Genomic DNA, 14,920 nt, shown 5'->3' with positions numbered 1-14,920 from the left:
AAACATTTTCAGCTTTCCTAGACAGGATACATGTCTGCTCTCCCCAGATTTTTCTACCCTTGTAATTATTATGTGTCCATGGTTATCATGTCTCTCAGATTAAAAATTGATACACAATTCTACTTCAATGTATTTGGCTTTCCCTGATAGCAGTGAGTAATGGCAATGGATAAGAGACCCACCTGAAAAGTATTTCCAGTTTCTGCATTTCTGTGACTCATGGGTAGAAAAAGCACTCTGTTATGACTGCTTCACAATATTTTTGATGTTAAACCTTCAACATTTTTTGTTCTAGCAGTGCCATCTATTCTCAAATGCCTAATGAATGTTCATTAAAGTTATACTTCATTGTAATCCTATTTTCCAGCACACTCTTTATCTCAATAAATAACTCTTCATCTTGTCTCTGGGCATTGGAGGTCCTGTCACACTGCCGAGGGAAACACAAATGATAAATGATGGGAATGCTATTCAGCAAGTATTTGCATTTTTCATCTTTCATTAAATAAGAAGAAAAGTCTCATAGAGAGATTTGAGTAGCAACTGCCATATGTGATATCTGTCAGAAAATGATAAATTGACAGTTTTACCCATGCCTCTTATTCCTTTGGACCAAACAACTTGAGGAAGGCCTTGATTTTTTATGAATTACCATCACATTCATGAGGTAAAGTGTGCTAACTATAATCCCTTTCATTGAGGTTTAAGGTAAAGGCAGTGTCAGAAGCCACTACTTAACATTTTAGCTCAAGACATTTTCTGAAAAATCTGCTTGACATTGCACTGGACTAAAATGAGTTTTTGCTCTATGATAAGCAGTGTATCCATTTAATCTATAGTGGGAAATTCCTAGGCATCTGTGTTTCTGCTGTGCTCTGCCCTACAAAGCTTCACTGACTCTGAATTCTCCTGATTTATCAGGTCTTGCCCAGAAAGCATTAATAAGGAAAATGTATCCCTTATGCTTGCAATTTTCCCCACCAGTGTTAACATTGTGAATTATTTCCTAAATTGGAGAAAACTGTACTTGATCAATAATTAAATATTTTCAGGTGGAATCTGTTTACCCATGAGGTGTTCAGTCCTTAGAAATGTGTGAATTACCTCTCTCCCAAATATTGGTTGAAAGTGTTTAGGAGAAGAAGTGAAGATAAATATCAGACATTTGTAACTGCATGGAGAATTGTAGGCAGGGAAAATGAAACAGATTGCATAATTGACTGGGATGCTGGAGGTGTTTTTTAAGTCATTATGCTGTATCATTCTTCCATTTAGAGTAATTTATATTTTCTCTCTTAAATCTTTATAGATTTATTAAGACGCTGTATCTATTCTGAAATAAGTACAGATTTACCTGCAATAAAACTGCATTTTCCATACAGTAGCCCAAGTACTAAATATGAATGACATAGTCCTTCTAGTTTTTATTTAGACAGCCAAAGTAAATTGCAGTGTTGGTAATTATAAATTTGAAGTTTTAAATTTTTTAAAAAAAGTTTTTACAGTTTAAAAGAAGCTAATTTTTTAAAATTACCCCATATAGAATTTTCTGTAAAACAGAAATGGAAAGGAGTTAGGAACTTCATATATGACTCTAATTGCAGTTAGAAGTATAAACTGAGGCTGATAAACATGCAGACTCATGTTAATTGTTTAAATATCCTTGGAGATCAATATCCTGTTTTAATCTTAAGATATCTAAAATTCCAAAATGAGATCTCAGGCTAGTCTTGGCTTCAAAGGGACAGAGAGCTCATCCGAACATAAAATATACAAAATGTAAGAAAATAATACTCTAACTCAGTCTATGGTGAAAACAATCTTCTAGGGAGCATAGAGTCAGTAGAGACCCATGATCAATAGTAGAGTAGCTAATGATGTTGGCATTTTACTTTTTCTTAAGGGGCTTTTAATAAAATATATGTAAAATACTTTAGGGAGCCTGATACATCAATGAGTTAAGTATTCACTGCCAGATAAAGTAGGAAATGTACTATTCACTGAGTCATTAGGCCAATTTCTCTAAACATATTGGAATTTCTGCACTGAAAAAGGATGACACGAATTCATCAACTACCTCATCCCTTGCTTGCAAGGCCATTCAAGAATCACACTTCTTTAGAGACTACTTGCTTAGCTTTTAGATTTTAATTAATGTTATATATTCACATCAAAAAGAGGTTACTCTTGCAATGTATAAAACTATTTTATGCATTTTCTTAAGTATCCTGAATGCATCCTCCCTCATTTTGCTATATACAAATGGGTTATAGCACTAGCAAATTCTGCCTTTACAGTGGTTATAGCTGCTGGTAACTGTTATGGGTTGTCTGGAAACACACCAGAGTCTCTAAACTAGCGTCATATTTCTCTGGTGCCCCCAGTTCTCTTCAAGATATCAAGATAATCTGCATAAATGTTTCTATTATCCTGATTGAGTGAACTTTTGACAGTGAAACGAAGATGGTGTTCAAATTCAGGCTATATATCAGTGGATTTCTCCATAATTTCCTTCTATCTTCAATATCAAATATAGTTTAGAATAAAAATATACTTCTGTTCATAATGCCTGCAAGATTGTGATTTAAGCCAATGCTAATTTTGCAGCAGCAGAAATATGAACAGCAAGACAATGGAAGATTCAAAGGCCCTAGCTTCATAAGTACAACCAGATCCTGAACTGGTGAAATATTTGCTAGACTGACTGGTAAACAGTGTAAATTGTCACCCCGGGCACCTGTTTGGTGAAATATAACCTAAGATATTTCTGTTTCTGGATCCAAGATCTGAAATACACTTTTAGAGATCATATAGTTTTAAAGCATAATTAACTGTACCTCTTTTATCTTATTAATATAAGTTTCTTACTTCATTATCAGAAGTTGTGTGTTCTAATTTACAGATTTTATTTTAAGAACATGTAATTGGAAGGAGTGGATGCCTAGTAAGTTTTTCTTGTCCCACATACTCTGAGAAAGTAAGAAATGCCTCACTTCATGAGAGAAAATGCTTTCTTCATGAAAGAAATGCTGCTTAGGGAGAGCACATCAGCATCAGTGCTTTCTGTGCCCTTGCACTTCACTGGCACCCAGGTTTCTTAGAGTTTACATGCCTAATCCTGGAATCCCTTAAAAGAGTTTGGTCCTTTTGTTATCTGTGGATCATCCTCCTTTCAAAGTGCAGCTGACAGGTGCCTCCTCTGTCTCCCTCTCTGTGGCATAAAATTCCAGAAGGTCACTGCCTGTTGTATAAAGTACTTATTTTTATACATACTGAATTTCTCCTACTAGTTTAATGTTATTTTCCTTTTTTCTGCACAATTTTATGGAAAAATAAAAAGCATTTTCTTTATGATGGATGATTATATTTGTGATAGGTATGGTAATTTTTAAAAGTTTTCTCATTTTTTCCCTGTAGTTTGAATGCTTCAGGACTGTAATGACTTGTATATTTATTTTGTCTTTCGAAAATACTGGTGGTAATGCTTTCCCTTCCTCTGATTTGTTTTTCAGTTTTGTTTTGGCTGTGCAAACACAAAGCTTTGTATCTGGCCTGAAACAAAGCCTTCACGCTTGAAGCCACTCCAATGCTGCATGAAGCAGAAGGCTCCCTCCATGCCTCTCCCTCTGTTCTTCTGCCTCAGCCCATTTGCCTGGCCTGTCCTACACTTCAGATGCTTGGGAAGTTTGAGTCTCATAGTCTAGAAATTTCATCAACCAAATTATTTTTTCAGAAAGCCCCTCAAGGCAGTTTCAAAAGCTATAGCTAAGATTTATGGTTTCTCCACTGTCTGCAAAAGAATTAAACAATTTGGCTTGACATGAATTCTTTATTATTGGTTTACTTGTTAATTTCTTGCTTTTTTTCCCAAATGCTCACACACTGCTTCAAAATTTTCTCAGATTTATCAATTTGGATAATTTTCATTTAATCAGATAATGACATACTTATTTTTTTGGTTAATTGCCCCAGAATTACTAGTGAGAAAAACATGTAAATTTCCTGTATTTGCCAGGAAATTAGTCTGGTTTTTCTTTTATTTGCCTACTGGTCTCAACACGTCCACATAAAGAAAAGTTTTAAGCACAGGCAAAAGTGTAGATTTGATACTGTTTTCCTGGTAGAAGTGCAGCATCATCCTTCAGCAGAATTCGCTGTAAGTGTACTGCACTGTCAGCAGGTCTGGGTAGCTCAGACTGTAGCTGAGTGCCATCACAGAGGCAAGGACAGAAAGCAAAGACCTCAAATTCACTGATAGCAATCAGCAGATCCCCACTTTTTCCTCTCCTCAAGAGCAAGGAGGTGCCTATTCAGGAGCACCCCTGTGCCCCTGTTCTCAGCTGCCACTCCACTCCCCACCTGATGGTTTGGCAATAACTTTCCCATAACTGATGTAAGACTGGAATAATGCACTGCTTAAGGACATGACTGTCCTGTGTTTTAAACAGTGCAAGAAAATCACTGTCTGAGTACCAGACTGACACTGTTCTCCCTACTTAAACAGTTTGTTTTCCATATCAAGGGGAATGGTTCCAAACAAACAACTGAATAAAAACGGGAGTGAAAAACAATCGCACAAATGCTAAGCTGAAATATCTTAAGACGGAAAGTTCCATCCTATAAAGTGGAAATATACACATGAAATTTTTATCGTTATATCACTTCTGTTCTAGTTCTCAAAATAAAGCCAATCAGTGCATTTGATGAGAGTCTCAAAGCAAAAAAGAAGCATAAGGGAAAAGTGGAAATATTCTGAGCATCATTTGTAAGTGTTATATAAAAGACCGTAATGTTACCAAGATTTTCTTCTAGACAAGAGACTAAAGAAAGAAATCGAGACCCAGATGCCATGATGCTCTTCGATCTTTTATCATTATTCAGTTACAAGTAATTTTTAGAAAATCCTTTGAAAACAGCAATGGTCATGTTTCAAATATTAAAATGTATTCAAATGAAATCCTGGTTATTTTTGTAATGCTGAAGCAATATTTTATGCCATATTTTTGTGGAAAAATTCACTATGAGATAATGTGATGAAGACCTACTGAAGAAAAACCACCAAGTCAGTATAAGAAACTCCAAACATCCCAGAACTTCAAGAAGAAAATGAAAATAAATTTTAATAAAAATCAACTGTGATCAAGCTGTGAATGCTTAGATTTACAGCAGCTTATGTGTGGTCTTCTGAAAATTACTGTCTGGAGCTCAGTGTAGAAAAGTGGACAGAAGTGCTGTCTTCTCAGAAATTTTGTCCTGTTTTGAGTGTATATTTGGAAGGAGCAAGAAATCTCTCTGGTTAGGCCAAAAAAAGATTGTTTTAACAATTTACATTGGCACACAATGTTTTTTTGAACTTCTCAGATAAAGATCCATTATTATTGCCAGTTTATATAGAAAATATAAAATATTTTTTAAATACCAAAAAAATGCCTTGCCATTTCTCTAAGTCTTGTGTTTGCCTTTAAACATGAACTTGTCTGAATTATCTGAAAATGAACATCATTGCCAGAACCATTTCTACAAAACTGAATGTTAGTTTTCAAATTTATCTTTCTCTGTTATCTCCTTTCCTCTTGCTAAAGGCTGTACTACATTGGAATTTATCCAGTGCACTGTGTCTTAGATTTTCCCATCAGCTTCACTATTATTATTCTTGCAACTCTTTCTGATATAAGTTGTGCCAAGATTTAGTACAGAGCAACTTTGGGGCCACAGAGGTTTCTCCCCTGGTGATTTTAACTGGCACAAGTTGCATTATGGTGTGACTTTTAGTTCTGTGAAGATCAAACGTGGGTCTACTGGAATAACAATTTCTCTCTCTTGCATATTCAGTCTTTAATTTTTGATTACATACATTGTGGATTGTTTAAGTGAAATTCTGGTTGATATTTTATGTGATTGCACCTTTCTTCACAGAACTATAGAAAAACTCTAATATAACTTGTTCAAAGCAGGGTCAGTTGTGAGATCAGACCAAGTTGCTCAGGGTTTTACTCTCTTCCCTTATATTAATTATTTTAATAGATTTCGGTAATTTTATCTTTTATTTTTTCCAGGTAATCTTAACCTTATTTTTGGCTTCAAAATTTGAATATTCCATATCAAAATTGGAATATTCCAATATTCCAGTTAATAAGTGTAATACTCCAGTTGTTCAAAAGAGTTTTAGCTAGAAGACTATTTTCTAGTGGACTGTTAGCTTACATTGCTCTGTTCACTTATTGCTTGGTCATGTATAGGAATGACTAATCCTATCACATGGATTGCTTTTTCTGTGCATAACAGGAAAACTGAAAGGTACCATAGCAAAGTGATTGCAATTTGAAGTACATGTGACTGTTCAAAAGCACAAAATGAAACACACAAATCAAAAGTGGATGCATGAATGGGCACAAAAATGTCCTGTCTTATAGTATTACACTGAAGAAATTCTCATCTGTTTTTCACTATAAAAAGTTGTGTATGTCTAATAAAAAATAATTCCAACCATGAATTAAATTGGTTATTATGCTCCTCCAAGAATTACAGATGGAAGAGATACTGTTGTTAATAAGGAGGAAGGAGGATGTGACCTGGCTTCTAACCCAGTTGTAGTTACTTGCTACTGACAAGGGTCCCTTTTTTTTTACAAATGAATATTTAGCTTAGAACAAATACAGGAGCCCAGTGTATGAGTTCAAGAGAAAGTCACTGGTGGGCTGTGTCTTCCTGATCAGACAGCTTTGATTTCATGACAGTAGAGGAAACAAAGGCATGTTTTGAAATATTTCAGAGAAAGCTGCCATCCACTCTGTTCTATCCCATGTAGTTCTGAAAGACTGGGAAAAAAATTGTCTTCTTTTGTGTTTGAGTTTTTTTTCCTTCCAGTTTGAGATGGACTCTATACAGAAGAGCTTTTATTTCCAAGCTTTGTTATAAACCCCTTGGAATGGGTCTTAGTGATGAAAGTGCTGAGCAACATTTGCAGCTAGCCAGAATGGCACATCTGTCACTATAAAAGCTGTACTGTAAAGTGACAAAACCAATATATAATTCTTTTTTAATGGTAAATATAACGCAAAGCAAAATCAGAGAATTTGCAAATTATACCTGGCATGATCTAATCCTGTTTTAGCAGTGTTTAATTTTCAGGTGTCTGAGCTGTATAACACACAAGTTAGGAAGCTTTATACTAACACAAATTACAGTAACTGAAAGAGGCATTAGATCCTGCCCCTTTTAAATTGTGATTTTTTTCTATTTGTGCAGGCCCTCCCTGGATCACTTACAATGCATTATAATTATTGTTTAGTGACATCGCAGGGAGTAAAGCTGTTAGAACTGAAATATGCTTATTCAATCTCTCTCCTTAAGTGGTGCCTCTTGATAGCTCATTTCAAAATGGGAACTGACACCTCATCTCTTTGTCTCCCATAATCAAATTCTCTTCTTCTTTCATAGACTGCTGTTCAGAGGAAATTACATTTTTGCTGTAGTTTTGATGTTTTGTGAATCTGTGTTACAGGTAAAGGAGTAGTTGAAGCTACAGAGTCTCAGTTGTGTCCTCATAAAAAAGGCAGTGTCAATTTTGTTTGTATTAAATTGAGTTGAGTAGCAGTTCCATGATGGCAAATAGAACTGAAGCTTAGATGATTTTAATTTTAGTTGCTCAGCTGTTGAAGTGTTTATAAGACTAGTCATATTTTGTACAAAAAGGAAACTTTTTACTGTAGATTTGGATAAAACTAAAGTTTATCGTTAATGAGGTTATGAGACTTCGTCTGGTGGCATTTTCTCCTTTGCATCCTGATTTTCCATAGCCCTGCTTATTTTCCTACTCAAATTTAACACCCAAAAAATATGCACCTCAAGTTATCATTCCAACTTGAAAGATAATCTTACCTTAAAAATTTTTTATACAGGAATATATAAAAATATATTTACTGCAGAGAAATGGGCCTTTTATTTTAAGTAAGTAAATAGACTGTTTGCATCAGCCCTGCACAGCTGAAGTGCTGGAGTTAGTTGTGTAGTCACTGTGGGGGTTCTCTCTAGTTAATGGGGAGAAAGTGGCTCCTGAGGAGAAACATTTCATCCTCTTCAGAGCTGAACTGCCTTTGTGGACCTGTCTCCATCTACAGACAAGAGGTAGAGGCCAGTTTCAGTAACATCCCCAAATATGCATGCCATATGGTGAACTTCTGTCATATTGTAGAACTGACTGCAGAACTGCAGTTGCAGAGCAGAGGAAAGGGAGAAACTGTTTGGCAGAAACAAATAGTAACCTGGAAAAAGAGGAATCCAAATGGGCTAAGATAATTTCAGTGAATATTTTCACAAGTGGTGTTTTCCTCTTGTGTTTGAGTTTGACTGTGTTTCAAAGATCATAATAAGGATCAGTGTAGATATTAGAATGCTTCCCTCTTGACCGTGTTTAGAAACCTCTGTGAAAAGCAGAATAAGGAGCTGCTGGTGGTGGAACACTTACAACCTTCTCTGTGAGGATCTATTCAATGCTGAAGTAAAAATTATTTTTATATTCTGTTCTGTTTGAAACAAGCTTGTTTCTTTACCTGTTCTAATATCAAGAGGGTGGGGGGAATGCCATATCCTAAAGCAGCTCCATTTGTGGGTTTTATTTGTTGGGGATTTTTTACCTTAGTGTGTAAATGAATAAAAACATTTTTAAATACTATATTTGTTCTTTATAAAGTATACTCATGAAGCTGAAAACAAGTAACTTCTTCATTGGCTGTGTAACCACAAAGCCCTGTGCTGGGTTCAGTGTAAGCTGATACTGATGATATGTGTGATGCAAGGATTTGAATTCTTCAATCAAATATTGGTCTGGTTTAGCATCCTCAATAAAAGGTCTTCAGTAACAATAACTGTAGAAGGCTGTGTAGGCTATGACAATTTGACTGTACTCCCTAACCTTTTCTCATTATCAATGAACCTTCCTTTCATTCAACTGCATTGGAAGCTGTGCAGCAAAGTACTGATTACACTTTTCTGTCCTACTAAGAAAAAAAAATTATGTTCTCTTTAAACTGGATAAATAAAAAGAGTGAGTTCTACACAGCACAAAACGAAACACAAATCTCTAGGCTGCTATACTTACACTGGGGAAAGAATTCCACTAGAGGTAGATTCCACTGAGATTGCAAAACCCTCCACTGAACTTGAAAGACACATGCCATTTACAACAGTATAATTAATAATTAATATTAGCATTGGTATTTTAACAGAATAATTATTCCTGTTTCCTTCCAAGGCTGGCTGTTTTTTATCTTCAGTATGGCCCACAAATGTGTGTGGTTTTGGCCTTCGATATAGAGCAAGATTGTTTCTCACTGCCAGCAGAGAGACAGAGAATGACTCATCAGTCCTCCTGTGTACACAAAGGGACAGATTGCTTCAGCCTGTAGATGCTGAACACTATCTGGAGGAAAAAGCTCCTTTTTTATTGACTTTTCCCCCCACATCTTATAACCAATTTCCCTGATCAGTTGCCAACATGGTTTCTTTTAAGGATGTTGCTTCCTAAGATGCATAAAGTGTCCTGTGCTTCTACATTCCCCACAGTTCAGAAACAGAAGCTCGTAAGTTATTTTGGATGATTTATAGAATCTGTGGTAGGATGTGGACAGCATGTTATACTCCTTTTTTTTTTATATATACAGTGGAACTACTCTTAAGAGGTATCATTTTTTCCCAGTTATAATTTTCTGCACTCTTTCTTAGTTTAATAGGATAATCTTTTTTTGGCGGAGAGAAAAACAATATATGACTGATGTGAAAAATAGGTGCAGCTCAGATGCTGCAAAGATGGCATCACATTAATATCTGCAGATACAAGACAATATGTCATTATAGCTGTGTCTTTTAATTTTCCTTTAAGTTAGATGTTGATTTTTCTTAAATTTTTACAGTATAACAGGATTTAGGTATGATTTTTCATTTTACTTTTACGAAGAAAATTAAATCTATTTCATTTGCAGAAGTAAGAATTATGGTTCTTCACAAAATCCTGTTAAATTCAAAGAGAGAATATGTTCAGTGGAATTGGACCTGTGGAATTGGAAAAAATTATAAGTAGCAATGGTCAAACAGCATGCAGAGAAAATGCAGGAAACCAATTGTGAAATTTCTCATTTGTTGCAGGGAGAATACATATATATATATATACATGTAACAATTTCCTGGAGGATCAGGAGTTCTGTACTTTTTCTCTAAGACAGTGATCACTTGGATTCAGAATAGGCCTGTTGGAACTTTGTTCAATTTAGGTTTTCAATGATTAGTTATTAACTTTGTGTTGCTTTTTTGGACTTATCTCTGAGACTGATGACTTGTTTATGTACTATGAAAGCTGTCATTTTCCTGCAGTTCAGGTCTGCAATGGGATTTTTTGGCTGTATCTCATACAATTTAGTTTTATCTTTGTTCTTGGTCTTCCTTAATTTCTTCCTGTGTTACTTTCTATTTTGCAACATAGTGTGTTTGAATTTGATTTCTTCCAAACCCTTTCTTACTGTTTTCTGCAAAGAAAGAACTAGACAACAAACTTTATATTCAACAGGTAGTTCACCCAAAAAGTAATGGAATATCATAGATCCAGCAGTGTTTACACATATAAAGTACAGATTGCTTCTACTTTCTTTCTAGCTGATGTAATTCTACCTAACCATAGCAAAATTAATTCTGTCTAATACTCCATTTTTCCTCTCAGAAGACAGTAACTGAGCCACACAACAATGGAGGTCACAAAGCTTTCTTTATATACTTAATTTTTAACTCTTAGAGGAGAGAATAGGAATCAAAGGGACTTTCCCAGCTAAAATGGTGTCTTTTGCTTTCGTTTTCCCTTGCTAGTCATGATACCCCTGTGGAATAGAGAGCAAAAGTGGGAATGGAGCACTTCTTCATCTACTCACAGCTTTTTCTGCTCTGCCTAGAAAATTCAAACTTAAAATCACTGTTTAAAAAATAACAGACTTAGCACCTCAGCAAGGCAAGTAAATGAACATTTAATAAAGTTATGCCCCAGAATATGATTGCAGTTCAATGTTAAAGAAGGAAATCTACAATTAATAGATCAATAATTCATAACAAGGAATATATTTTAAATTTAGAAATTCTGGTAGAAATCATTTCCAGGTTATAAGATAGCATATTCAGTTTTTCAATGTGGCAAACCAAGTCTGATGAACACTATTGCCTGTATCCTGGCTTTTTCACTAAAGTGTTTAAAATATGTTAACCGTTGCTTAGATTCAGTGTTTTAATTTTACTTTTGATTAGAATAGCCTAATTGAAGGTGAGAATAAAACTAGTAAAAAATTTAGAGAACATTACTGGAGGAATTGTAAAACATTTAAGAAAGTTTAAAAAGCTCAGAAAATATCCTCCTGACTCAACAGGCTTTTGAAATGTTCATTGGGCACTCTGGTCCAATCATTTGTAACACCATGATCATTATTTATTGTGAGACATCTCTCAATTATAATAATTGATTAATTGTGCCATGCCCCTATGCAGATAAGGATGACATCTGCCCAAATTACAGTTTATTAATTTTCAATACCTGTTATGTTTCTTTGAGATCTTCAATGTGTGGACCTTACTTTTTCTTACTTTTTCTTACTTTTTCTTCTAAAATTTCAGCTCAATGAAAACTTTTCTAGCTTTGGAACATTTCAGTATGGGAACGCTATAATAGTAATATATATGCCTTTGGGGTTTCAGCTGTTACTGCAGCAAAGTCTTCTGGTTTTCAGAAACTGCTAGAAGCAGAGGGAATAAAGGTTGTATACAGTTTTGATAACCCTCATTATTATCCTTCTATGGCTACAAGGATATTTTTATTTATATGTGGTCCACTTTTTTCTCAGCTCTATGCCAAGTTTTACTCCTCAAAAGAGCCATTTCATTTTCAAAGAGAGATCTCAGAAAATCAAAACTTTTTTTATAGTTGACCTACAGTGCTTAAATCAAAATCGCTCAGGCAATGGAGAAGAAAGAGAAATCTATACATTAAAAATGGAACTCTATAAAAAGAGAGCTAAGAACATCCGTCGGTACAAGAAGTCCTTCAAATATGGGAATCATGAATAATGTAGTTCTCTATTGGTCTCAGTATGCCCCAAACAGACGGCAGGCACATTTTACCAATACCACAGGCCATGAAGCTAAGGAAGAATATAAAAGAAATTACTTCTTCCTTTTCACTCAGCAGGGCAGTAACAGAACTTGCTCAAATTTGAGTTTTTCAGGCATATCATGATTGAGAGAGAGTTGACTGTAAGACAGTAAAGTTCAACAGAGAAATTGATTTAATGGAGAATATTCAAGTCCAGCAGTCTTGCTGCTCATCAACACCCCACTATGCTTGGAACATTATACCCTGTTGCTTGTGCTGGTACTTGTTCACCTTTTGGCATTATTTTTTCCCTACTTAAAAGGCAATTGCACTCACTTTTGCAGAGCAGGATACAGAAATGTGATTTTGTGTTTGAAATCTGTCAATAAACATATGCTAGTTTGAATTAATTCATCCTACTCCTATAAGTCTACCATCCTCTAGGACTCCATTTCCCCTTTCTTCACTCCCTGGGTAATGGCAGGAGGTGATTTTGGTGCTGTGCACTGTCCTCTGTGGGAGCGTTGCTGTGCCATGAAGGTGACCATGCTTGTCTCTGCTGAGGTTACGTGTGCTTCCCTTCTACGAGATGGACTTCTGTCTTGGCCAAGACAGGCTAGAGTCCTTCCACTTAGCAGATTAGGCTTTAATTGGCCTGGGCTGGGGTCACTGGTCCTTCCACTATAGCAAAGGGTTCAGTCTCTCCTTAGAGACTAGTGTCCTTTTCTCTGAAACTGCTGCAGCTGAGCTGTGCTCTGGCAGTCAGTACAATACGCAGCAGGACCGTGTTGCTACTGCTCCTTTTCCAGCTGCCTGGGAGTGAGTGAGAACTATTCTCTTGACTGGCTTGTCTGTGTCAAACAGGAGAGAAGTGCCAGGGTTGCCCAACACCTGTCATTCCCAACCACTCAGTGCTTGGATGCTGCTTCTGAACTCAGAATCATACGGTTGTCCTTGGACTCTCTCGCTGTTTAGTCTTCCACTACTCAAAGAATAACATCAAGAGCAAGCTCCAAATACTTTGCATGGATTTGGTAAGACCTTCAGTGGAATGGACTGACTGGCTGCAGGCAGACTGCCCTTCCGTCCATATCTATTTATCACATCAGTGCCCCTTTTATCACATACTGACTCCAGAGCCAGTACATGCATAGTGGATCATCCAGTTGTGAGAGAGTATTACATCTGTAACAGGTATGTGATGGGAAGGCAAAAGGTCAAATTTATAAGTTTTGCATAGCTGGCAAGAAAAGATGAGCCAAACTTCAAGGCTCTTATTTAGTAGAACCCCCAGAAATTAACTTTGGCAGTAAGTCATTTTATTAGAGTAATCAGTGCGAGACTGGATGCCAGTAATAATAACGTTAGCTGTGTGGATTTGAAATCAAGTAGTTATGACTTATTTTCAGGAAGACTTAATGCCTAATACTTCAATTCACTCTCATCAAAAAATGAGATAATTATCTCTAATTCTCTCCTCTGGTGCCATGATTTTTTTATTGTGTAGAGACTATGTATTCTTAAAGAAAGTCATTTTAAGGTGCTAATCAGACCACATATGACAGTTTCCATGACAGTCTAATCGAACACTAGCTTTTAAGTCAGAAATATGAAGTAATTTAGACAATTTATTTTAATTGCTTGTATGTTAACTAATCAAATACCTTTCCCAGAGTAGTGATTATTTTACTCAATATTCATCTTTCATGTATGCACACACATCCATACAGATTCACTTTTTAATAAAGTTAAACTTCTCCCATGAATATTATCAGATTTAAAAAAAAAAAAAACCAACCAGCTTTGTCAAGCAATATTATTTTGGCCTGAGCATTCAGTTTCCCATTTCTACAAAATAAGAATTATTTCTCAAATTATGACTCTCTTCAAGTTATTATATTTTATAATGTGTATCCTTTGACATTTAAATAATTTTTAAAAACTGAATAATTAAATATAAAACTTTTGATTTCCTAATAATCTTTAAATATAATAATTAATTATTATTCATAGTTTTTAGTTCTGAAATTGACTCCTGCAGTGATATTGCATACTGCAATGATAAGCATGTAGCATAAAATTGGGGAAAAAACCCATTAGTTAAAGAAGATTATCTATTCTACTGTTAAGTGATTAATGCTTGGTCACATTCTGGGTTTACTGTTGCAGTATACATTTTTAAGGAGAGATTGAATTTATCACTGCTATCACATGATGCAGATTAAAAAAATAAAGCATTTAAAGTCCTTTATTGCTTATAAAGGTGGAGAAAAGGGTTTACGTGAAAAATTTTAAGTTCTGTTGACCGCCTAAGACAAAGTTTCTCATACAGCATCCTGATCTTACATCATATATTTTTCATAGCTAGTTCGCCTGGCACAGCTGAACTTGCATCATCATGGGGTCTGGCGTTGAATAAGGTGAAACAACACAGGAAGAAACAACTTTCTTTTGCCAACAACAGTTGCAAGGATACTCTTCGAAAGAAAATTCACTGTGTTTTGGAAAATTCCTCATTTCACCACTTCATGACACCCAGAAAGGAGAAATCCCTTCAAACCTGACAGAACACTTCAGTAGAAAGTTTCATGTTGTAAATTAATTCTTAAAGTTTGCATATGGACACATCAGGGCTCCAAAGCTTTTGATATGCACATTGCTGGTTTTATTGCTGTCACAGTTTTATGTTTAAGACTCATTGGTGTGATAGACTGCAGCCAAAATGCTGCTAGTTATTCCTGGTTTCTCTTTAAAGAACGTGGAGTCTAGCTGCATGAAACAAGATCTAATGACATTCTT

Source organism: Prinia subflava, chromosome 1 (assembly GCF_021018805.1).
Source record: "Prinia subflava isolate CZ2003 ecotype Zambia chromosome 1, Cam_Psub_1.2, whole genome shotgun sequence".
NCBI classification, from domain to species: Eukaryota; Metazoa; Chordata; class Aves; order Passeriformes; family Cisticolidae; genus Prinia; species Prinia subflava.
The sequence above is the reverse complement of the archived record's forward strand: the minus strand, read 5'-3'. Positions refer to the sequence as shown.